At 47.7% G+C, this 21,218-nt stretch overlaps 36 non-coding genes across 36 annotated transcripts; all 36 read right to left on the bottom strand.

Moving 5' to 3' along the window:
* Positions 1-301: 301 nt before the first annotated feature.
* Trnas-aga (transfer RNA serine (anticodon AGA)) lies at positions 302-383 on the bottom strand. The gene has a single exon. It is a non-coding gene; the product is annotated as a tRNA-Ser (tRNA).
* A 929-nt stretch (positions 384-1,312) lies between these two features.
* Trnas-aga (transfer RNA serine (anticodon AGA)) lies at positions 1,313-1,394 on the bottom strand. Its single transcript has one exon. It is a non-coding gene; the product is annotated as a tRNA-Ser (tRNA).
* Positions 1,395-1,827: 433 nt separating this feature from the next.
* Trnas-aga (transfer RNA serine (anticodon AGA)) lies at positions 1,828-1,909 on the bottom strand. The gene has a single exon. It is a non-coding gene; the product is annotated as a tRNA-Ser (tRNA).
* A 433-nt stretch (positions 1,910-2,342) lies between these two features.
* Positions 2,343-2,424, bottom strand: Trnas-aga (transfer RNA serine (anticodon AGA)). The gene has a single exon. It is a non-coding gene; the product is annotated as a tRNA-Ser (tRNA).
* A 433-nt stretch (positions 2,425-2,857) lies between these two features.
* On the bottom strand, positions 2,858-2,939 carry Trnas-aga (transfer RNA serine (anticodon AGA)). The gene has a single exon. It is a non-coding gene; the product is annotated as a tRNA-Ser (tRNA).
* Positions 2,940-3,372: 433 nt separating this feature from the next.
* Positions 3,373-3,454, bottom strand: Trnas-aga (transfer RNA serine (anticodon AGA)). The gene has a single exon. It is a non-coding gene; the product is annotated as a tRNA-Ser (tRNA).
* A 433-nt stretch (positions 3,455-3,887) lies between these two features.
* Trnas-aga (transfer RNA serine (anticodon AGA)) lies at positions 3,888-3,969 on the bottom strand. Its single transcript has one exon. It is a non-coding gene; the product is annotated as a tRNA-Ser (tRNA).
* A 433-nt stretch (positions 3,970-4,402) lies between these two features.
* On the bottom strand, positions 4,403-4,484 carry Trnas-aga (transfer RNA serine (anticodon AGA)). Its single transcript has one exon. It is a non-coding gene; the product is annotated as a tRNA-Ser (tRNA).
* Positions 4,485-4,917: 433 nt separating this feature from the next.
* On the bottom strand, positions 4,918-4,999 carry Trnas-aga (transfer RNA serine (anticodon AGA)). The gene has a single exon. It is a non-coding gene; the product is annotated as a tRNA-Ser (tRNA).
* Positions 5,000-5,432: 433 nt separating this feature from the next.
* Positions 5,433-5,514, bottom strand: Trnas-aga (transfer RNA serine (anticodon AGA)). The gene has a single exon. It is a non-coding gene; the product is annotated as a tRNA-Ser (tRNA).
* A 433-nt stretch (positions 5,515-5,947) lies between these two features.
* Trnas-aga (transfer RNA serine (anticodon AGA)) lies at positions 5,948-6,029 on the bottom strand. Its single transcript has one exon. It is a non-coding gene; the product is annotated as a tRNA-Ser (tRNA).
* Positions 6,030-6,977: 948 nt separating this feature from the next.
* On the bottom strand, positions 6,978-7,059 carry Trnas-aga (transfer RNA serine (anticodon AGA)). The gene has a single exon. It is a non-coding gene; the product is annotated as a tRNA-Ser (tRNA).
* A 433-nt stretch (positions 7,060-7,492) lies between these two features.
* Trnas-aga (transfer RNA serine (anticodon AGA)) lies at positions 7,493-7,574 on the bottom strand. Its single transcript has one exon. It is a non-coding gene; the product is annotated as a tRNA-Ser (tRNA).
* A 433-nt stretch (positions 7,575-8,007) lies between these two features.
* Positions 8,008-8,089, bottom strand: Trnas-aga (transfer RNA serine (anticodon AGA)). The gene has a single exon. It is a non-coding gene; the product is annotated as a tRNA-Ser (tRNA).
* Positions 8,090-9,037: 948 nt separating this feature from the next.
* Positions 9,038-9,119, bottom strand: Trnas-aga (transfer RNA serine (anticodon AGA)). The gene has a single exon. It is a non-coding gene; the product is annotated as a tRNA-Ser (tRNA).
* A 433-nt stretch (positions 9,120-9,552) lies between these two features.
* On the bottom strand, positions 9,553-9,634 carry Trnas-aga (transfer RNA serine (anticodon AGA)). The gene has a single exon. It is a non-coding gene; the product is annotated as a tRNA-Ser (tRNA).
* Positions 9,635-10,067: 433 nt separating this feature from the next.
* Positions 10,068-10,149, bottom strand: Trnas-aga (transfer RNA serine (anticodon AGA)). The gene has a single exon. It is a non-coding gene; the product is annotated as a tRNA-Ser (tRNA).
* A 434-nt stretch (positions 10,150-10,583) lies between these two features.
* Trnas-aga (transfer RNA serine (anticodon AGA)) lies at positions 10,584-10,665 on the bottom strand. The gene has a single exon. It is a non-coding gene; the product is annotated as a tRNA-Ser (tRNA).
* Positions 10,666-11,098: 433 nt separating this feature from the next.
* On the bottom strand, positions 11,099-11,180 carry Trnas-aga (transfer RNA serine (anticodon AGA)). The gene has a single exon. It is a non-coding gene; the product is annotated as a tRNA-Ser (tRNA).
* A 433-nt stretch (positions 11,181-11,613) lies between these two features.
* Trnas-aga (transfer RNA serine (anticodon AGA)) lies at positions 11,614-11,695 on the bottom strand. The gene has a single exon. It is a non-coding gene; the product is annotated as a tRNA-Ser (tRNA).
* A 433-nt stretch (positions 11,696-12,128) lies between these two features.
* On the bottom strand, positions 12,129-12,210 carry Trnas-aga (transfer RNA serine (anticodon AGA)). The gene has a single exon. It is a non-coding gene; the product is annotated as a tRNA-Ser (tRNA).
* Positions 12,211-12,644: 434 nt separating this feature from the next.
* On the bottom strand, positions 12,645-12,726 carry Trnas-aga (transfer RNA serine (anticodon AGA)). The gene has a single exon. It is a non-coding gene; the product is annotated as a tRNA-Ser (tRNA).
* A 433-nt stretch (positions 12,727-13,159) lies between these two features.
* Positions 13,160-13,241, bottom strand: Trnas-aga (transfer RNA serine (anticodon AGA)). The gene has a single exon. It is a non-coding gene; the product is annotated as a tRNA-Ser (tRNA).
* Positions 13,242-13,674: 433 nt separating this feature from the next.
* On the bottom strand, positions 13,675-13,756 carry Trnas-aga (transfer RNA serine (anticodon AGA)). Its single transcript has one exon. It is a non-coding gene; the product is annotated as a tRNA-Ser (tRNA).
* Positions 13,757-14,189: 433 nt separating this feature from the next.
* On the bottom strand, positions 14,190-14,271 carry Trnas-aga (transfer RNA serine (anticodon AGA)). Its single transcript has one exon. It is a non-coding gene; the product is annotated as a tRNA-Ser (tRNA).
* A 948-nt stretch (positions 14,272-15,219) lies between these two features.
* Positions 15,220-15,301, bottom strand: Trnas-aga (transfer RNA serine (anticodon AGA)). Its single transcript has one exon. It is a non-coding gene; the product is annotated as a tRNA-Ser (tRNA).
* Positions 15,302-15,735: 434 nt separating this feature from the next.
* Positions 15,736-15,817, bottom strand: Trnas-aga (transfer RNA serine (anticodon AGA)). The gene has a single exon. It is a non-coding gene; the product is annotated as a tRNA-Ser (tRNA).
* Positions 15,818-16,250: 433 nt separating this feature from the next.
* Trnas-aga (transfer RNA serine (anticodon AGA)) lies at positions 16,251-16,332 on the bottom strand. Its single transcript has one exon. It is a non-coding gene; the product is annotated as a tRNA-Ser (tRNA).
* A 433-nt stretch (positions 16,333-16,765) lies between these two features.
* Positions 16,766-16,847, bottom strand: Trnas-aga (transfer RNA serine (anticodon AGA)). Its single transcript has one exon. It is a non-coding gene; the product is annotated as a tRNA-Ser (tRNA).
* Positions 16,848-17,795: 948 nt separating this feature from the next.
* Trnas-aga (transfer RNA serine (anticodon AGA)) lies at positions 17,796-17,877 on the bottom strand. The gene has a single exon. It is a non-coding gene; the product is annotated as a tRNA-Ser (tRNA).
* A 434-nt stretch (positions 17,878-18,311) lies between these two features.
* Positions 18,312-18,393, bottom strand: Trnas-aga (transfer RNA serine (anticodon AGA)). The gene has a single exon. It is a non-coding gene; the product is annotated as a tRNA-Ser (tRNA).
* A 433-nt stretch (positions 18,394-18,826) lies between these two features.
* On the bottom strand, positions 18,827-18,908 carry Trnas-aga (transfer RNA serine (anticodon AGA)). The gene has a single exon. It is a non-coding gene; the product is annotated as a tRNA-Ser (tRNA).
* Positions 18,909-19,341: 433 nt separating this feature from the next.
* On the bottom strand, positions 19,342-19,423 carry Trnas-aga (transfer RNA serine (anticodon AGA)). The gene has a single exon. It is a non-coding gene; the product is annotated as a tRNA-Ser (tRNA).
* Positions 19,424-19,857: 434 nt separating this feature from the next.
* Trnas-aga (transfer RNA serine (anticodon AGA)) lies at positions 19,858-19,939 on the bottom strand. The gene has a single exon. It is a non-coding gene; the product is annotated as a tRNA-Ser (tRNA).
* Positions 19,940-20,372: 433 nt separating this feature from the next.
* Positions 20,373-20,454, bottom strand: Trnas-aga (transfer RNA serine (anticodon AGA)). Its single transcript has one exon. It is a non-coding gene; the product is annotated as a tRNA-Ser (tRNA).
* Positions 20,455-20,887: 433 nt separating this feature from the next.
* Trnas-aga (transfer RNA serine (anticodon AGA)) lies at positions 20,888-20,969 on the bottom strand. Its single transcript has one exon. It is a non-coding gene; the product is annotated as a tRNA-Ser (tRNA).
* Between the last annotated feature and the right edge of the window lie 249 nt (positions 20,970-21,218).

Raw genomic sequence — 21,218 nt, 5'->3', positions numbered from 1 at the left:
AAAGCAAGACAAACTGGCTCATCTTCAAGACAATGGCTGTATTCTAACCACCCTGTATGTATTCTGGCCTACACCTGTCTCTTGCAGTAAATAATCTTGTGCCCAGTGGAATATACTTTGCATGCATGCATGCACCCGAGACCAGCCACCTGCACTGTGTTCGAGTTACCCGTGGAAGACGAGTCTGTTGGCATGCCATTCTCGTGGCAGCTGATGTGTGCCACAACTGTGTACAGCTTGGGTACTCTTCAGGCGCAAAAAACGAAGGAAACATGTCACAAAACAGTTGTGAAAAAGAATGCGTCGTCGGCAGGATTCGAACCTGCGCGGGAAGATCCCAATAGATTTCTAGTCTATCGCCTTAACCACTCGGCCACGACGACCGTTGCTGTCAGATGTGGGAAACATGCCTCTGGTCTATGCAAACTAACTTCTCCACACTCTCCAAAATATGTCAGGCCCAAGTAACATTCCTTAACACATACAAACTCCAACCTCTGCTCTCCCACTTGTACAAAGCAAGACAAACTGGCTCATCTTCAAGACAATGGCTGTATTCTAACCACCCTGTATGTATTCTGGCCTACACCTGTCTCTTGCAGTAAATAATCTTGTGCATGCATGCATGCACCCGAGACCAGCCACCTGCACTGTGTTCGAGTTACCCGTGGAAGACGAGTCTGTTGGCATGCCATTCTCGTGGCAGCTGATGTGTGCCACAACTGTGTACAGCTTGGGTACTCTTCAGGCGCAAAAAACGAAGGAAACATGTCACAAAACAGTTGTGAAAAAGAATGCGTCGTCGGCAGGATTCAAACCTGCGCGGGAAGATCCCAATAGATTTCTAGTCTATCGCCTTAACCACTCGGCCACGACGACCGTTGCTGTCAGATGTGGGAAACATGCCTCTGGTCTATGCAAACTAACTTCTCCACACTCTCCAAAATATGTCAGGCCCAAGTAACATTCCTTAACACATACAAACTCCAACCTCTACTCTCCCACTTGTACAAAGCAAGACAAACTGGCTCATCTTCAAGACAATGGCTGTATTCTAACCACCCTGTATGTATTCTGGCCTACACCTGTCTCTTGCAGTAAATAATCTTGTGACCAGTGGAATATACTTTGCATGCATGCATGCACCCGAGACCAGCCACCTGCACTGTGTTCGAGTTACCCGTGGAAGACGAGTCTGTTGGCATGCCATTCTCGTGGCAGCTGATGTGTGCCACAACTGTGTACAGCTTGGGTACTCTTCAGGCGCAAAAAACGAAGGAAAGATGTCACAAAACAGTTGTGAAAAAGAATGCGTCGTCGGCAGGATTCGAACCTGCGCGGGAAGATCCCAATAGATTTCTAGTCTATCGCCTTAACCACTCGGCCACGACGACCGTTGCTGTCAGATGTGGGAAACATGCCTCTGGTCTATGCAAACTAACTTCTCCACACGCTCCAAAATATGTCAGGCCCAAGTAACATTCCTTAACACATACAAACTCCAACCTCTACTCTCCCACTTGTACAAAGGAAGACAAACTGGCTCATCTTCAAGACAATGGCTGTATTCTAACCACCCTGTATGTATTCTGGCCTACACCTGTCTCTTGCAGTAAATAATCTTGTGACCAGTGGAATATACTTTGCATGCATGCATGCACCCGAGACCAGCCACCTGCACTGTGTTCGAGTTACCCGTGGAAGACGAGTCTGTTGGCATGCCATTCTCGTGGCAGCTGATGTGTGCCACAACTGTGTACAGCTTGGGTACTCTTCAGGCGCAAAAAACGAAGGAAAGATGTCACAAAACAGTTGTGAAAAAGAATGCGTCGTCGGCAGGATTCGAACCTGCGCGGGAAGATCCCAATAGATTTCTAGTCTATCGCCTTAACCACTCGGCCACGACGACCGTTGCTGTCAGATGTGGGAAACATGCCTCTGGTCTATGCAAACTAACTTCTCCACACGCTCCAAAATATGTCAGGCCCAAGTAACATTCCTTAACACATACAAACTCCAACCTCTACTCTCCCACTTGTACAAAGCAAGACAAACTGGCTCATCTTCAAGACAATGGCTGTATTCTAACCACCCTGTATGTATTCTGGCCTACACCTGTCTCTTGCAGTAAATAATCTTGTGCCCAGTGGAATATACTTTGCATGCATGCATGCACCCGAGACCAGCCACCTGCACTGTGTTCGAGTTACCCGTGGAAGACGAGTCTGTTGGCATGCCATTCTCGTGGCAGCTGATGTGTGCCACAACTGTGTACAGCTTGGGTACTCTTCAGGCGCAAAAAACGAAGGAAAGATGTCACAAAACAGTTGTGAAAAAGAATGCGTCGTCGGCAGGATTCGAACCTGCGCGGGAAGATCCCAATAGATTTCTAGTCTATCGCCTTAACCACTCGGCCACGACGACCGTTGCTGTCAGATGTGGGAAACATGCCTCTGGTCTATGCAAACTAACTTCTCCACACTCTCCAAAATATGTCAGGCCCAAGTAACATTCCTTAACACATACAAACTCCAACCTCTACTCTCCCACTTGTACAAAGCAAGACAAACTGGCTCATCTTCAAGACAATGGCTGTATTCTAACCACCCTGTATGTATTCTGGCCTACACCTGTCTCTTGCAGTAAATAATCTTGTGCCCAGTGGAATATACTTTGCATGCATGCATGCACCCGAGACCAGCCACCTGCACTGTGTTCGAGTTACCCGTGGAAGACGAGTCTGTTGGCATGCCATTCTCGTGGCAGCTGATGTGTGCCACAACTGTGTACAGCTTGGGTACTCTTCAGGCGCAAAAAACGAAGGAAAGATGTCACAAAACAGTTGTGAAAAAGAATGCGTCGTCGGCAGGATTCGAACCTGCGCGGGAAGATCCCAATAGATTTCTAGTCTATCGCCTTAACCACTCGGCCACGACGACCGTTGCTGTCAGATGTGGGAAACATGCCTCTGGTCTATGCAAACTAACTTCTCCACACGCTCCAAAATATGTCAGGCCCAAGTAACATTCCTTAACACATACAAACTCCAACCTCTACTCTCCCACTTGTACAAAGCAAGACAAACTGGCTCATCTTCAAGACAATGGCTGTATTCTAACCACCCTGTATGTATTCTGGCCTACACCTGTCTCTTGCAGTAAATAATCTTGTGCCCAGTGGAATATACTTTGCATGCATGCATGCACCCGAGACCAGCCACCTGCACTGTGTTCGAGTTACCCGTGGAAGACGAGTCTGTTGGCATGCCATTCTCGTGGCAGCTGATGTGTGCCACAACTGTGTACAGCTTGGGTACTCTTCAGGCGCAAAAAACGAAGGAAAGATGTCACAAAACAGTTGTGAAAAAGAATGCGTCGTCGGCAGGATTCGAACCTGCGCGGGAAGATCCCAATAGATTTCTAGTCTATCGCCTTAACCACTCGGCCACGACGACCGTTGCTGTCAGATGTGGGAAACATGCCTCTGGTCTATGCAAACTAACTTCTCCACACTCTCCAAAATATGTCAGGCCCAAGTAACATTCCTTAACACATACAAACTCCAACCTCTACTCTCCCACTTGTACAAAGCAAGACAAACTGGCTCATCTTCAAGACAATGGCTGTATTCTAACCACCCTGTATGTATTCTGGCCTACACCTGTCTCTTGCAGTAAATAATCTTGTGCCCAGTGGAATATACTTTGCATGCATGCATGCACCCGAGACCAGCCACCTGCACTGTGTTCGAGTTACCCGTGGAAGACGAGTCTGTTGGCATGCCATTCTCGTGGCAGCTGATGTGTGCCACAACTGTGTACAGCTTGGGTACTCTTCAGGCGCAAAAAACGAAGGAAACATGTCACAAAACAGTTGTGAAAAAGAATGCGTCGTCGGCAGGATTCGAACCTGCGCGGGAAGATCCCAATAGATTTCTAGTCTATCGCCTTAACCACTCGGCCACGACGACCGTTGCTGTCAGATGTGGGAAACATGCCTCTGGTCTATGCAAACTAACTTCTCCACACTCTCCAAAATATGTCAGGCCCAAGTAACATTCCTTAACACATACAAACTCCAACCTCTACTCTCCCACTTGTACAAAGCAAGACAAACTGGCTCATCTTCAAGACAATGGCTGTATTCTAACCACCCTGTATGTATTCTGGCCTACACCTGTCTCTTGCAGTAAATAATCTTGTGACCAGTGGAATATACTTTGCATGCATGCATGCACCCGAGACCAGCCACCTGCACTGTGTTCGAGTTACCCGTGGAAGACGAGTCTGTTGGCATGCCATTCTCGTGGCAGCTGATGTGTGCCACAACTGTGTACAGCTTGGGTACTCTTCAGGCGCAAAAAACGAAGGAAACATGTCACAAAACAGTTGTGAAAAAGAATGCGTCGTCGGCAGGATTCGAACCTGCGCGGGAAGATCCCAATAGATTTCTAGTCTATCGCCTTAACCACTCGGCCACGACGACCGTTGCTGTCAGATGTGGGAAACATGCCTCTGGTCTATGCAAACTAACTTCTCCACACTCTCCAAAATATGTCAGGCCCAAGTAACATTCCTTAACACATACAAACTCCAACCTCTACTCTCCCACTTGTACAAAGCAAGACAAACTGGCTCATCTTCAAGACAATGGCTGTATTCTAACCACCCTGTATGTATTCTGGCCTACACCTGTCTCTTGCAGTAAATAATCTTGTGACCAGTGGAATATACTTTGCATGCATGCATGCACCCGAGACCAGCCACCTGCACTGTGTTCGAGTTACCCGTGGAAGACGAGTCTGTTGGCATGCCATTCTCGTGGCAGCTGATGTGTGCCACAACTGTGTACAGCTTGGGTACTCTTCAGGCGCAAAAAACGAAGGAAAGATGTCACAAAACAGTTGTGAAAAAGAATGCGTCGTCGGCAGGATTCGAACCTGCGCGGGAAGATCCCAATAGATTTCTAGTCTATCGCCTTAACCACTCGGCCACGACGACCGTTGCTGTCAGATGTGGGAAACATGCCTCTGGTCTATGCAAACTAACTTCTCCACACGCTCCAAAATATGTCAGGCCCAAGTAACATTCCTTAACACATACAAACTCCAACCTCTACTCTCCCACTTGTACAAAGCAAGACAAACTGGCTCATCTTCAAGACAATGGCTGTATTCTAACCACCCTGTATGTATTCTGGCCTACACCTGTCTCTTGCAGTAAATAATCTTGTGCCCAGTGGAATATACTTTGCATGCATGCATGCACCCGAGACCAGCCACCTGCACTGTGTTCGAGTTACCCGTGGAAGACGAGTCTGTTGGCATGCCATTCTCGTGGCAGCTGATGTGTGCCACAACTGTGTACAGCTTGGGTACTCTTCAGGCGCAAAAAACGAAGGAAACATGTCACAAAACAGTTGTGAAAAAGAATGCGTCGTCGGCAGGATTCGAACCTGCGCGGGAAGATCCCAATAGATTTCTAGTCTATCGCCTTAACCACTCGGCCACGACGACCGTTGCTGTCAGATGTGGGAAACATGCCTCTGGTCTATGCAAACTAACTTCTCCACACTCTCCAAAATATGTCAGGCCCAAGTAACATTCCTTAACACATACAAACTCCAACCTCTACTCTCCCACTTGTACAAAGCAAGACAAACTGGCTCATCTTCAAGACAATGGCTGTATTCTAACCACCCTGTATGTATTCTGGCCTACACCTGTCTCTTGCAGTAAATAATCTTGTGCCCAGTGGAATATACTTTGCATGCATGCATGCACCCGAGACCAGCCACCTGCACTGTGTTCGAGTTACCCGTGGAAGACGAGTCTGTTGGCATGCCATTCTCGTGGCAGCTGATGTGTGCCACAACTGTGTACAGCTTGGGTACTCTTCAGGCGCAAAAAACGAAGGAAAGATGTCACAAAACAGTTGTGAAAAAGAATGCGTCGTCGGCAGGATTCGAACCTGCGCGGGAAGATCCCAATAGATTTCTAGTCTATCGCCTTAACCACTCGGCCACGACGACCGTTGCTGTCAGATGTGGGAAACATGCCTCTGGTCTATGCAAACTAACTTCTCCACACTCTCCAAAATATGTCAGGCCCAAGTAACATTCCTTAACACATACAAACTCCAACCTCTACTCTCCCACTTGTACAAAGCAAGACAAACTGGCTCATCTTCAAGACAATGGCTGTATTCTAACCACCCTGTATGTATTCTGGCCTACACCTGTCTCTTGCAGTAAATAATCTTGTGACCAGTGGAATATACTTTGCATGCATGCATGCACCCGAGACCAGCCACCTGCACTGTGTTCGAGTTACCCGTGGAAGACGAGTCTGTTGGCATGCCATTCTCGTGGCAGCTGATGTGTGCCACAACTGTGTACAGCTTGGGTACTCTTCAGGCGCAAAAAACGAAGGAAACATGTCACAAAACAGTTGTGAAAAAGAATGCGTCGTCGGCAGGATTCAAACCTGCGCGGGAAGATCCCAATAGATTTCTAGTCTATCGCCTTAACCACTCGGCCACGACGACCGTTGCTGTCAGATGTGGGAAACATGCCTCTGGTCTATGCAAACTAACTTCTCCACACTCTCCAAAATATGTCAGGCCCAAGTAACATTCCTTAACACATACAAACTCCAACCTCTACTCTCCCACTTGTACAAAGCAAGACAAACTGGCTCATCTTCAAGACAATGGCTGTATTCTAACCACCCTGTATGTATTCTGGCCTACACCTGTCTCTTGCAGTAAATAATCTTGTGACCAGTGGAATATACTTTGCATGCATGCATGCACCCGAGACCAGCCACCTGCACTGTGTTCGAGTTACCCGTGGAAGACGAGTCTGTTGGCATGCCATTCTCGTGGCAGCTGATGTGTGCCACAACTGTGTACAGCTTGGGTACTCTTCAGGCGCAAAAAACGAAGGAAAGATGTCACAAAACAGTTGTGAAAAAGAATGCGTCGTCGGCAGGATTCGAACCTGCGCGGGAAGATCCCAATAGATTTCTAGTCTATCGCCTTAACCACTCGGCCACGACGACCGTTGCTGTCAGATGTGGGAAACATGCCTCTGGTCTATGCAAACTAACTTCTCCACACGCTCCAAAATATGTCAGGCCCAAGTAACATTCCTTAACACATACAAACTCCAACCTCTACTCTCCCACTTGTACAAAGCAAGACAAACTGGCTCATCTTCAAGACAATGGCTGTATTCTAACCACCCTGTATGTATTCTGGCCTACACCTGTCTCTTGCAGTAAATAATCTTGTGCCCAGTGGAATATACTTTGCATGCATGCATGCACCCGAGACCAGCCACCTGCACTGTGTTCGAGTTACCCGTGGAAGACGAGTCTGTTGGCATGCCATTCTCGTGGCAGCTGATGTGTGCCACAACTGTGTACAGCTTGGGTACTCTTCAGGCGCAAAAAACGAAGGAAACATGTCACAAAACAGTTGTGAAAAAGAATGCGTCGTCGGCAGGATTCGAACCTGCGCGGGAAGATCCCAATAGATTTCTAGTCTATCGCCTTAACCACTCGGCCACGACGACCGTTGCTGTCAGATGTGGGAAACATGCCTCTGGTCTATGCAAACTAACTTCTCCACACTCTCCAAAATATGTCAGGCCCAAGTAACATTCCTTAACACATACAAACTCCAACCTCTACTCTCCCACTTGTACAAAGCAAGACAAACTGGCTCATCTTCAAGACAATGGCTGTATTCTAACCACCCTGTATGTATTCTGGCCTACACCTGTCTCTTGCAGTAAATAATCTTGTGCCCAGTGGAATATACTTTGCATGCATGCATGCACCCGAGACCAGCCACCTGCACTGTGTTCGAGTTACCCGTGGAAGACGAGTCTGTTGGCATGCCATTCTCGTGGCAGCTGATGTGTGCCACAACTGTGTACAGCTTGGGTACTCTTCAGGCGCAAAAAACGAAGGAAAGATGTCACAAAACAGTTGTGAAAAAGAATGCGTCGTCGGCAGGATTCGAACCTGCGCGGGAAGATCCCAATAGATTTCTAGTCTATCGCCTTAACCACTCGGCCACGACGACCGTTGCTGTCAGATGTGGGAAACATGCCTCTGGTCTATGCAAACTAACTTCTCCACACTCTCCAAAATATGTCAGGCCCAAGTAACATTCCTTAACACATACAAACTCCAACCTCTACTCTCCCACTTGTACAAAGCAAGACAAACTGGCTCATCTTCAAGACAATGGCTGTATTCTAACCACCCTGTATGTATTCTGGCCTACACCTGTCTCTTGCAGTAAATAATCTTGTGACCAGTGGAATATACTTTGCATGCATGCATGCACCCGAGACCAGCCACCTGCACTGTGTTCGAGTTACCCGTGGAAGACGAGTCTGTTGGCATGCCATTCTCGTGGCAGCTGATGTGTGCCACAACTGTGTACAGCTTGGGTACTCTTCAGGCGCAAAAAACGAAGGAAACATGTCACAAAACAGTTGTGAAAAAGAATGCGTCGTCAGCAGGATTCAAACCTGCGCGGGAAGATCCCAATAGATTTCTAGTCTATCGCCTTAACCACTCGGCCACGACGACCGTTGCTGTCAGATGTGGGAAACATGCCTCTGGTCTATGCAAACTAACTTCTCCACACTCTCCAAAATATGTCAGGCCCAAGTAACATTCCTTAACACATACAAACTCCAACCTCTACTCTCCCACTTGTACAAAGCAAGACAAACTGGCTCATCTTCAAGACAATGGCTGTATTCTAACCACCCTGTATGTATTCTGGCCTACACCTGTCTCTTGCAGTAAATAATCTTGTGACCAGTGGAATATACTTTGCATGCATGCATGCACCCGAGACCAGCCACCTGCACTGTGTTCGAGTTACCCGTGGAAGACGAGTCTGTTGGCATGCCATTCTCGTGGCAGCTGATGTGTGCCACAACTGTGTACAGCTTGGGTACTCTTCAGGCGCAAAAAACGAAGGAAAGATGTCACAAAACAGTTGTGAAAAAGAATGCGTCGTCGGCAGGATTCGAACCTGCGCGGGAAGATCCCAATAGATTTCTAGTCTATCGCCTTAACCACTCGGCCACGACGACCGTTGCTGTCAGATGTGGGAAACATGCCTCTGGTCTATGCAAACTAACTTCTCCACACTCTCCAAAATATGTCAGGCCCAAGTAACATTCCTTAACACATACAAACTCCAACCTCTACTCTCCCACTTGTACAAAGCAAGACAAACTGGCTCATCTTCAAGACAATGGCTGTATTCTAACCACCCTGTATGTATTCTGGCCTACACCTGCCTCCTGCAGTAAATAATCTTGTGCCCAGTGGAATATACTTTGCATGCATGCATGCACCCGAGACCAGCCACCTGCACTGTGTTCGAGTTACCCGTGGAAGACGAGTCTGTTGGCATGCCATTCTCGTGGCAGCTGATGTGTGCCACAACTGTGTACAGCTTGGGTACTCTTCAGGCGCAAAAAACGAAGGAAAGATGTCACAAAACAGTTGTGAAAAAGAATGCGTCGTCGGCAGGATTCGAACCTGCGCGGGAAGATCCCAATAGATTTCTAGTCTATCGCCTTAACCACTCGGCCACGACGACCGTTGCTGTCAGATGTGGGAAACATGCCTCTGGTCTATGCAAACTAACTTCTCCACACTCTCCAAAATATGTCAGGCCCAAGTAACATTCCTTAACACATACAAACTCCAACCTCTACTCTCCCACTTGTACAAAGCAAGACAAACTGGCTCATCTTCAAGACAATGGCTGTATTCTAACCACCCTGTATGTATTCTGGCCTACACCTGTCTCTTGCAGTAAATAATCTTGTGCCCAGTGGAATATACTTTGCATGCATGCATGCACCCGAGACCAGCCACCTGCACTGTGTTCGAGTTACCCGTGGAAGACGAGTCTGTTGGCATGCCATTCTCGTGGCAGCTGATGTGTGCCACAACTGTGTACAGCTTGGGTACTCTTCAGGCGCAAAAAACGAAGGAAAGATGTCACAAAACAGTTGTGAAAAAGAATGCGTCGTCGGCAGGATTCGAACCTGCGCGGGAAGATCCCAATAGATTTCTAGTCTATCGCCTTAACCACTCGGCCACGACGACCGTTGCTGTCAGATGTGGGAAACATGCCTCTGGTCTATGCAAACTAACTTCTCCACACTCTCCAAAATATGTCAGGCCCAAGTAACATTCCTTAACACATACAAACTCCAACCTCTACTCTCCCACTTGTACAAAGCAAGACAAACTGGCTCATCTTCAAGACAATGGCTGTATTCTAACCACCCTGTATGTATTCTGGCCTACACCTGTCTCTTGCAGTAAATAATCTTGTGCCCAGTGGAATATACTTTGCATGCATGCATGCACCCGAGACCAGCCACCTGCACTGTGTTCGAGTTACCCGTGGAAGACGAGTCTGTTGGCATGCCATTCTCGTGGCAGCTGATGTGTGCCACAACTGTGTACAGCTTGGGTACTCTTCAGGCGCAAAAAAACGAAGGAAAGATGTCACAAAACAGTTGTGAAAAAGAATACGTCGTCGGCAGGATTCGAACCTGCGCGGGAAGATCCCAATAGATTTCTAGTCTATCGCCTTAACCACTCGGCCACGACGACCGTTGCTGTCAGATGTGGGAAACATGCCTCTGGTCTATGCAAACTAACTTCTCCACACTCTCCAAAATATGTCAGGCCCAAGTAACATTCCTTAACACATACAAACTCCAACCTCTACTCTCCCACTTGTACAAAGCAAGACAAACTGGCTCATCTTCAAGACAATGGCTGTATTCTAACCACCCTGTATGTATTCTGGCCTACACCTGTCTCTTGCAGTAAATAATCTTGTGACCAGTGGAATATACTTTGCATGCATGCATGCACCCGAGACCAGCCACCTGCACTGTGTTCGAGTTACCCGTGGAAGACGAGTCTGTTGGCATGCCATTCTCGTGGCAGCTGATGTGTGCCACAACTGTGTACAGCTTGGGTACTCTTCAGGCGCAAAAAACGAAGGAAAGATGTCACAAAACAGTTGTGAAAAAGAATGCGTCGTCGGCAGGATTCGAACCTGCGCGGGAAGATCCCAATAGATTTCTAGTCTATCGCCTTAACCACTCGGCCACGACGACCGTTGCTGTCAGATGTGGGAAACATGCCTCTGGTCTATGCAAACTAACTTCTCCACACTCTCCAAAATATGTCAGGCCCAAGTAACATTCCTTAACACATACAAACTCCAACCTCTACTCTCCCACTTGTACAAAGCAAGACAAACTGGCTCATCTTCAAGACAATGGCTGTATTCTAACCACCCTGTATGTATTCTGGCCTACACCTGCCTCCTGCAGTAAATAATCTTGTGCCCAGTGGAATATACTTTGCATGCATGCATGCACCCGAGACCAGCCACCTGCACTGTGTTCGAGTTACCCGTGGAAGACGAGTCTGTTGGCATGCCATTCTCGTGGCAGCTGATGTGTGCCACAACTGTGTACAGCTTGGGTACTCTTCAGGCGCAAAAAACGAAGGAAAGATGTCACAAAACAGTTGTGAAAAAGAATGCGTCGTCGGCAGGATTCGAACCTGCGCGGGAAGATCCCAATAGATTTCTAGTCTATCGCCTTAACCACTCGGCCACGACGACCGTTGCTGTCAGATGTGGGAAACATGCCTCTGGTCTATGCAAACTAACTTCTCCACACTCTCCAAAATATGTCAGGCCCAAGTAACATTCCTTAACACATACAAACTCCAACCTCTACTCTCCCACTTGTACAAAGCAAGACAAACTGGCTCATCTTCAAGACAATGGCTGTATTCTAACCACCCTGTATGTATTCTGGCCTACACCTGTCTCTTGCAGTAAATAATCTTGTGCCCAGTGGAATATACTTTGCATGCATGCATGCACCCGAGACCAGCCACCTGCACTGTGTTCGAGTTACCCGTGGAAGACGAGTCTGTTGGCATGCCATTCTCGTGGCAGCTGATGTGTGCCACAACTGTGTACAGCTTGGGTACTCTTCAGGCGCAAAAAACGAAGGAAAGATGTCACAAAACAGTTGTGAAAAAGAATGCGTCGTCGGCAGGATTCGAACCTGCGCGGGAAGATCCCAATAGATTTCTAGTCTATCGCCTTAACCACTCGGCCACGACGACCGTTGCTGTCAGATGTGGGAAACATGCCTCTGGTCTATGCAAACTAACTTCTCCACACTCTCCAAAATATGTCAGGCCCAAGTAACATTCCTTAACACATACAAACTCCAACCTCTACTCTCCCACTTGTACAAAGCAAGACAAACTGGCTCATCTTCAAGACAATGGCTGTATTCTAACCACCCTGTATGTATTCTGGCCTACACCTGTCTCTTGCAGTAAATAATCTTGTGCCCAGTGGAATATACTTTGCATGCATGCATGCACCCGAGACCAGCCACCTGCACTGTGTTCGAGTTACCCGTGGAAGACGAGTCTGTTGGCATGCCATTCTCGTGGCAGCTGATGTGTGCCACAACTGTGTACAGCTTGGGTACTCTTCAGGCGCAAAAAAACGAAGGAAAGATGTCACAAAACAGTTGTGAAAAAGAATACGTCGTCGGCAGGATTCGAACCTGCGCGGGAAGATCCCAATAGATTTCTAGTCTATCGCCTTAACCACTCGGCCACGACGACCGTTGCTGTCAGATGTGGGAAACATGCCTCTGGTCTATGCAAACTAACTTCTCCACACTCTCCAAAATATGTCAGGCCCAAGTAACATTCCTTAACACATACAAACTCCAACCTCTACTCTCCCACTTGTACAAAGCAAGACAAACTGGCTCATCTTCAAGACAATGGCTGTATTCTAACCACCCTGTATGTATTCTGGCCTACACCTGTCTCTTGCAGTAAATAATCTTGTGCCCAGTGGAATATACTTTGCATGCATGCATGCACCCGAGACCAGCCACCTGCACTGTGTTCGAGTTACCCGTGGAAGACGAGTCTGTTGGCATGCCATTCTCGTGGCAGCTGATGTGTGCCACAACTGTGTACAGCTTGGGTACTCTTCAGGCGCAAAAAACGAAGGAAAGATGTCACAAAACAGTTGTGAAAAAGAATGCGTCGTCGGCAGGATTCGAACCTGCGCGGGAAGATCCCAATAGATTTCTAGTCTATCGCCTTAACCACTCGGCCACGACGACCGTTGCTGTCAGATGTGGGAAACATGCCTCTGGTCTATGCAAACTAACTTGTCCACACTCTCCAAAATATGTCAGGCCCAAGTAACATTCCTTAACACATACAAACTCCAACCTCTACTCTCCCACTTGTACAAAGCAAGACAAACTGGCTCATCTTCAAGACAATGGCTGTATTCTAACCACCCTGTATGTATTCTGGCCTACACCTGTCTCTTGCAGTAAATAATCTTGTGCCCAGTGGAATATACTTTGCATGCATGCATGCACCCGAGACCAGCCACCTGCACTGTGTTCGAGTTACCCGTGGAAGACGAGTCTGTTGGCATGCCATTCTCGTGGCAGCTGATGTGTGCCACAACTGTGTACAGCTTGGGTACTCTTCAGGCGCAAAAAACGAAGGAAAGATGTCACAAAACAGTTGTGAAAAAGAATGCGTCGTCGGCAGGATTCGAACCTGCGCGGGAAGATCCCAATAGATTTCTAGTCTATCGCCTTAACCACTCGGCCACGACGACCGTTGCTGTCAGATGTGGGAAACATGCCTCTGGTCTATGCAAACTAACTTGTCCACACTCTCCAAAATATGTCAGGCCCAAGTAACATTCCTTAACACATACAAACTCCAACCTCTACTCTCCCACTTGTACAAAGCAAGACAAACTGGCTCATCTTCAAGACAATGGCTGTATTCTAACCACCCTGTATGTATTCTGGCCTACACCTGTCTCTTGCAGTAAATAATCTTGTGACCAGTGGAATATACTTTGCATGCATGCATGCACCCGAGACCAGCCACCTGCACTGTGTTCGAGTTACCCGTGGAAGACGAGTCTGTTGGCATGCCATTCTCGTGGCAGCTGATGTGTGCCACAACTGTGTACAGCTTGGGTACTCTTCAGGCGCAAAAAACGAAGGAAAGATGTCACAAAACAGTTGTGAAAAAGAATGCGTCGTCGGCAGGATTCGAACCTGCGCGGGAAGATCCCAATAGATTTCTAGTCTATCGCCTTAACCACTCGGCCACGACGACCGTTGCTGTCAGATGTGGGAAACATGCCTCTGGTCTATGCAAACTAACTTCTCCACACGCTCCAAAATATGTCAGGCCCAAGTAACATTCCTTAACACATACAAACTCCAACCTCTACTCTCCCACTTGTACAAAGCAAGACAAACTGGCTCATCTTCAAGACAATGGCTGTATTCTAACCACCTTGTATGTATTCTGGCCTACACCTGTCTCTTGCAGTAAATAATCTTGTGCCCAGTGGAATATACTTTGCATGCATGCATGCACCCGAGACCAGCCACCTGCACTGTGTTCGAGTTACCCGTGGAAGACGAGTCTGTTGGCATGCCATTCTCGTGGCAGCTGATGTGTGCCACAACTGTGTACAGCTTGGGTACTCTTCAGGCGCAAAAAACGAAGGAAAGATGTCACAAAACAGTTGTGAAAAAGAATGCGTCGTCGGCAGGATTCGAGCCTGCGCGGGAAGATCCCAATAGATTTCTAGTCTATCGCCTTAACCACTCGGCCACGACGACCGTTGCTGTCAGATGTGGGAAACATGCCTCTGGTCTATGCAAACTAACTTCTCCACACGCTCCAAAATATGTCAGGCCCAAGTAACATTCCTTAACACATACAAACTCCAACCTCTACTCTCCCACTTGTACAAAGCAAGACAAACTGGCTCATCTTCAAGACAATGGCTGTATTCTAACCACCCTGTATGTATTCTGGCCTACACCTGTCTCTTGCAGTAAATAATCTTGTGCCCAGTGGAATATACTTTGCATGCATGCATGCACCCGAGACCAGCCACCTGCACTGTGTTCGAGTTACCCGTGGAAGACGAGTCTGTTGGCATGCCATTCTCGTGGCAGCTGATGTGTGCCACAACTGTGTACAGCTTGGGTACTCTTCAGGCGCAAAAAACGAAGGAAAGATGTCACAAAACAGTTGTGAAAAAGAATGCGTCGTCGGCAGGATTCGAACCTGCGCGGGAAGATCCCAATAGATTTCTAGTCTATCGCCTTAACCACTCGGCCACGACGACCGTTGCTGTCAGATGTGGGAAACATGCCTCTGGTCTATGCAAACTAACTTGTCCACACTCTCCAAAATATGTCAGGCCCAAGTAACATTCCTTAACACATACAAACTCCAACCTCTACTCTCCCACTTGTACAAAGCAAGACAAACTGGCTCATCTTCAAGACAATGGCTGTATTCTAACCACCCTGTATGTATTCTGGCCTACACCTGTCTCTTGCAGTAAATAATCTTGTGCCCAGTGGAATATACTTTGCATGCATGCATGCACCCGAGACCAGCCACCTGCACTGTGTTCGAGTTACCCGTGGAAGACGAGTCTGTTGGCATGCCATTCTCGTGGCAGCTGATGTGTGCCACAACTGTGTACAGCTTGGGTACTCTTCAGGCGCAAAAAAACGAAGGAAAGATGTCACAAAACAGTTGTGAAAAAGAATGCGTCGTCGGCAGGATTCGAACCTGCGCGGGAAGATCCCAATAGATTTCTAGTCTATCGCCTTAACCACTCGGCCACGACGACCGTTGCTGTCAGATGTGGGAAACATGCCTCTGGTCTATGCAAACTAACTTCTCCACACTCTCCAAAATATGTCAGGCCCAAGTAACATTCCTTAACACATACAAACTCCAACCTCTACTCTCCCACTTGTACAAAGCAAGACAAACTGGCTCATCTTCAAGACAATGGCTGTATTCTAACCACCCTGTATGTATTCTGGCCTACACCTGTCTCTTGCAGTAAATAATCTTGTGCCCAGTGGAATATACTTTGCATGCATGCATGCACCCGAGACCAGCCACCTGCACTGTGTTCGAGTTACCCGTGGAAGACGAGTCTGTTGGCATGCCATTCTCGTGGCAGCTGATGTGTGCCACAACTGTGTACAGCTTGGGTACTCTTCAGGCGCAAAAAACGAAGGAAAGATGTCACAAAACAGTTGTGAAAAAGAATGCGTCGTCGGCAGGATTCGAACCTGCGCGGGAAGATCCCAATAGATTTCTAGTCTATCGCCTTAACCACTCGGCCACGACGACCGTTGCTGTCAGATGTGGGAAACATGCCTCTGGTCTATGCAAACTAACTTCTCCACACTCTCCAAAATATGTCAGGCCCAAGTAACATTCCTTAACACATACAAACTCCAACCTCTACTCTCCCACTTGTACAAAGCAAGACAAACTGGCTCATCTTCAAGACAATGGCTGTATTCTAACCACCCTGTATGTATTCTGGCCTACACCTGTCTCTTGCAGTAAATAATCTTGTGACCAGTGGAATATACTTTGCATGCATGCATGCACCCGAGACCAGCCACCTGCACTGTGTTCGAGTTACCCGTGGAAGACGAGTCTGTTGGCATGCCATTCTCGTGGCAGCTGATGTGTGCCACAACTGTGTACAGCTTGGGTACTCTTCAGGCGCAAAAAACGAAGGAAAGATGTCACAAAACAGTTGTGAAAAAGAATGCGTCGTCGGCAGGATTCGAACCTGCGCGGGAAGATCCCAATAGATTTCTAGTCTATCGCCTTAACCACTCGGCCACGACGACCGTTGCTGTCAGATGTGGGAAACATGCCTCTGGTCTATGCAAACTAACTTCTCCACACGCTCCAAAATATGTCAGGCCCAAGTAACATTCCTTAACACATACAAACTCCAACCTCTACTCTCCCACTTGTACAAAGCAAGACAAACTGGCTCATCTTCAAGACAATGGCTGTATTCTAACCACCTTGTATGTATTCTGGCCTACACCTGTCTCTTGCAGTAAATAATCTTGTGCCCAGTGGAATATACTTTGCATGCATGCATGCACCCGAGACCAGCCACCTGCACTGTGTTCGAGTTACCCGTGGAAGACGAGTCTGTTGGCATGCCATTCTCGTGGCAGCTGATGTGTGCCACAACTGTGTACAGCTTGGGTACTCTTCAGGCGCAAAAAACGAAGGAAAGATGTCACAAAACAGTTGTGAAAAAGAATGCGTCGTCGGCAGGATTCGAGCCTGCGCGGGAAGATCCCAATAGATTTCTAGTCTATCGCCTTAACCACTCGGCCACGACGACCGTTGCTGTCAGATGTGGGAAACATGCCTCTGGTCTATGCAAACTAACTTCTCCACACGCTCCAAAATATGTCAGGCCCAAGTAACATTCCTTAACACATACAAACTCCAACCTCTACTCTCCCACTTGTACAAAGCAAGACAAACTGGCTCATCTTCAAGACAATGGCTGTATTCTAACCACCCTGTATGTATTCTGGCCTACACCTGTCTCTTGCAGTAAATAATCTTGTGCCCAGTGGAATATACTTTGCATGCATGCATGCACCCGAGACCAGCCACCTGCACTGTGTTCGAGTTACCCGTGGAAGACGAGTCTGTTGGCATGCCATTCTCGTGGCAGCTGATGTGTGCCACAACTGTGTACAGCTTGGGTACTCTTCAGGCGCAAAAAACGAAGGAAAGATGTCACAAAACAGTTGTGAAAAAGAATGCGTCGTCGGCAGGATTCGAACCTGCGCGGGAAGATCCCAATAGATTTCTAGTCTATCGCCTTAACCACTCGGCCACGACGACCGTTGCTGTCAGATGTGGGAAACATGCCTCTGGTCTATGCAAACTAACTTGTCCACACTCTCCAAAATATGTCAGGCCCAAGTAACATTCCTTAACACATACAAACTCCAACCTCTACTCTCCCACTTGTACAAAGCAAGACAAACTGGCTCATCTTCAAGACAATGGCTGTATTCTAACCACCCTGTATGTATTCTGGCCTACACCTGTCTCTTGCAGTAAATAATCTTGTGCCCAGTGGAATATACTTTGCATGCATGCATGCACCCGAGACCAGCCACCTGCACTGTGTTCGAGTTACCCGTGGAAGACGAGTCTGTTGGCATGCCATTCTCGTGGCAGCTGATGTGTGCCACAACTGTGTACAGCTTGGGTACTCTTCAGGCGCAAAAAAACGAAGGAAAGATGTCACAAAACAGTTGTGAAAAAGAATGCGTCGTCGGCAGGATTCGAACCTGCGCGGGAAGATCCCAATAGATTTCTAGTCTATCGCCTTAACCACTCGGCCACGACGACCGTTGCTGTCAGATGTGGGAAACATGCCTCTGGTCTATGCAAACTAACTTCTCCACACTCTCCAAAATATGTCAGGCCCAAGTAACATTCCTTAACACATACAAACTCCAACCTCTACTCTCCCACTTGTACAAAGCAAGACAAACTGGCTCATCTTCAAGACAATGGCTGTATTCTAACCACCTTGTATGTATTCTGGCCTACACCTGTCTCTTGCAGTAAATAATCTTGTGCCCAGTGGAATATACTTTGCATGCATGCATGCACCCGAGACCAGCCACCTGCACTGTGTTCGAGTTACCCGTGGAAGACGAGTCTGTTGGCATGCCATTCTCGTGGCAGCTGATGTGTGCCACAACTGTGTACAGCTTGGGTACTCTTCAGGCGCAAAAAACGAAGGAAAGATGTCACAAAACAGTTGTGAAAAAGAATGCGTCGTCGGCAGGATTCGAACCTGCGCGGGAAGATCCCAATAGATTTCTAGTCTATCGCCTTAACCACTCGGCCACGACGACCGTTGCTGTCAGATGTGGGAAACATGCCTCTGGTCTATGCAAACTAACTTCTCCACACTCTCCAAAATATGTCAGGCCCAAGTAACATTCCTTAACACATACAAACTCCAACCTCTACTCTCCCACTTGTACAAAGCAAGACAAACTGGCTCATCTTCAAGACAATGGCTGTATTCTAACCACCCTGTATGTATTCTGGCCTACACCTGTCTCTTGCAGTAAATAATCTTGTGCCCAGTGGAATATACTTTGCATGCATGCATGCACCCGAGACCAGCCACCTGCACTGTGTTCGAGTTACCCGTGGAAGACGAGTCTGTTGGCATGCCATTCTCGTGGCAGCTGATGTGTGCCACAACTGTGTACAGCTTGGGTACTCTTCAGGCGCAAAAAACGAAGGAAAGATGTCACAAAACAGTTGTGAAAAAGAATGCGTCGTCGGCAGGATTCGAACCTGCGCGGGAAGATCCCAATAGATTTCTAGTCTATCGCCTTAACCACTCGGCCACGACGACCGTTGCTGTCAGATGTGGGAAACATGCCTCTGGTCTATGCAAACTAACTTCTCCACACTCTCCAAAATATGTCAGGCCCAAGTAACATTCCTTAACACATACAAACTCCAACCTCTACTCTCCCACTTGTACAAAGCAAGACAAACTGGCTCATCTTCAAGACAATGGCTGTATTCTAACCACCCTGTATGTATTCTGGCCTACACCTGTCTCTTGCAGTAAATAATCTTGTGCCCAGTGGAATATACTTTGCATGCATGCATGCACCCGAGACCAGCCACCTGCACTGTGTTCGAGTTACCCGTGGAAGACGAGTCTGTTGGCATGCCATTCTCGTGGCAGCTGATGTGTGCCACAACTGTGTACAGCTTGGGTACTCTTCAGGCGCAAAAAAACGAAGGAAAGATGTCACAAAACAGTTGTGAAAAAGAATGCGTCGTCGGCAGGATTCGAACCTGCGCGGGAAGATCCCAATAGATTTCTAGTCTATCGCCTTAACCACTCGGCCACGACGACCGTTGCTGTCAGATGTGGGAAACATGCCTCTGGTCTATGCAAACTAACTTCTCCACACTCTCCAAAATATGTCAGGCCCAAGTAACATTCCTTAACACATACAAACTCCAACCTCTACTCTCCCACTTGTACAAAGCAAGACAAACTGGCTCATCTTCAAGACAATGGCTGTATTCTAACCACCCTGTATGTATTCTGGCCTACACCTGTCTCTTGCAGTAAATAATCTTGTGCCCAGTGGAATATACTTTGCATGCATGCATGCACCCGAGACCAGCCACCTGCACTGTGTTCGAGTTACCCGTGGAAGACGAGTCTGTTGGCATGCCATTCTCGTGGCAGCTGATGTGTGCCACAACTGTGTACAGCTTGGGTACTCTTCAGGCGCAAAAAACGAAGGAAACATGTCACAAAACAGTTGTGAAAAAGAATGCGTCGTCGGCAGGATTCGAACCTGCGCGGGAAGATCCCAATAGATTTCTAGTCTATCGCCTTAACCACTCGGCCACGACGACCGTTGCTGTCAGATGTGGGAAACATGCCTCTGGTCTATGCAAACTAACTTCTCCACACTCTCCAAAATATGTCAGGCCCAAGTAACATTCCTTAACACATACAAACTCCAACCTCTACTCTCCCACTTGTACAAAGCAAGACAAACTGGCTCATCTTCAAGACAATGGCTGTATTCTAACCACCTTGTATGTATTCTGGCCTACACCTGTCTCTTGCAGTAAATAATCTTGTGCCCAGTGGAATATACTTTGCATGCATGCATGCACCCGAGACCAGCCACCTGCACTGTGTTCGAGTTACCCGTGGAAGACGAGTCTGTTGGCATGCCATTCTCGTGGCAGCTGATGTGTGCCACAACTGTGTACAGCTTGGGTACTCTTCAGGCGCAAAAAACGAAGGAAAGATGTCACAAAACAGTTGTGAAAAAGAATGCGTCGTCGGCAGGATTCGAACCTGCGCGGGAAGATCCCAATAGATTTCTAGTCTATCGCCTTAACCACTCGGCCACGACGACCGTTGCTGTCAGATGTGGGAAACATGCCTCTGGTCTATGCAAACTAACTTCTCCACACTCTCCAAAATATGTCAGGCCCAAGTAACATTCCTTAACACATACAAACTCCAACCTCTACTCTCCCACTTGTACAAAGCAAGACAAACTGGCTCATCTTCAAGACAATGGCTGTATTCTAACCACCCTGTATGTATTCTGGCCTACACCTGTCTCTTGCAGTAAATAATCTTGTGCCCAGTGGAATATACT

The sequence above is a fragment of the Haliotis asinina genome, chromosome 16 (assembly GCF_037392515.1).
Source record: "Haliotis asinina isolate JCU_RB_2024 chromosome 16, JCU_Hal_asi_v2, whole genome shotgun sequence".
In the NCBI taxonomy this organism is placed as follows: Eukaryota; Metazoa; Mollusca; class Gastropoda; order Lepetellida; family Haliotidae; genus Haliotis; species Haliotis asinina.
Note: the sequence above shows the minus strand (reverse complement) of the source record. Positions and strands in the feature narration are given on the sequence as shown.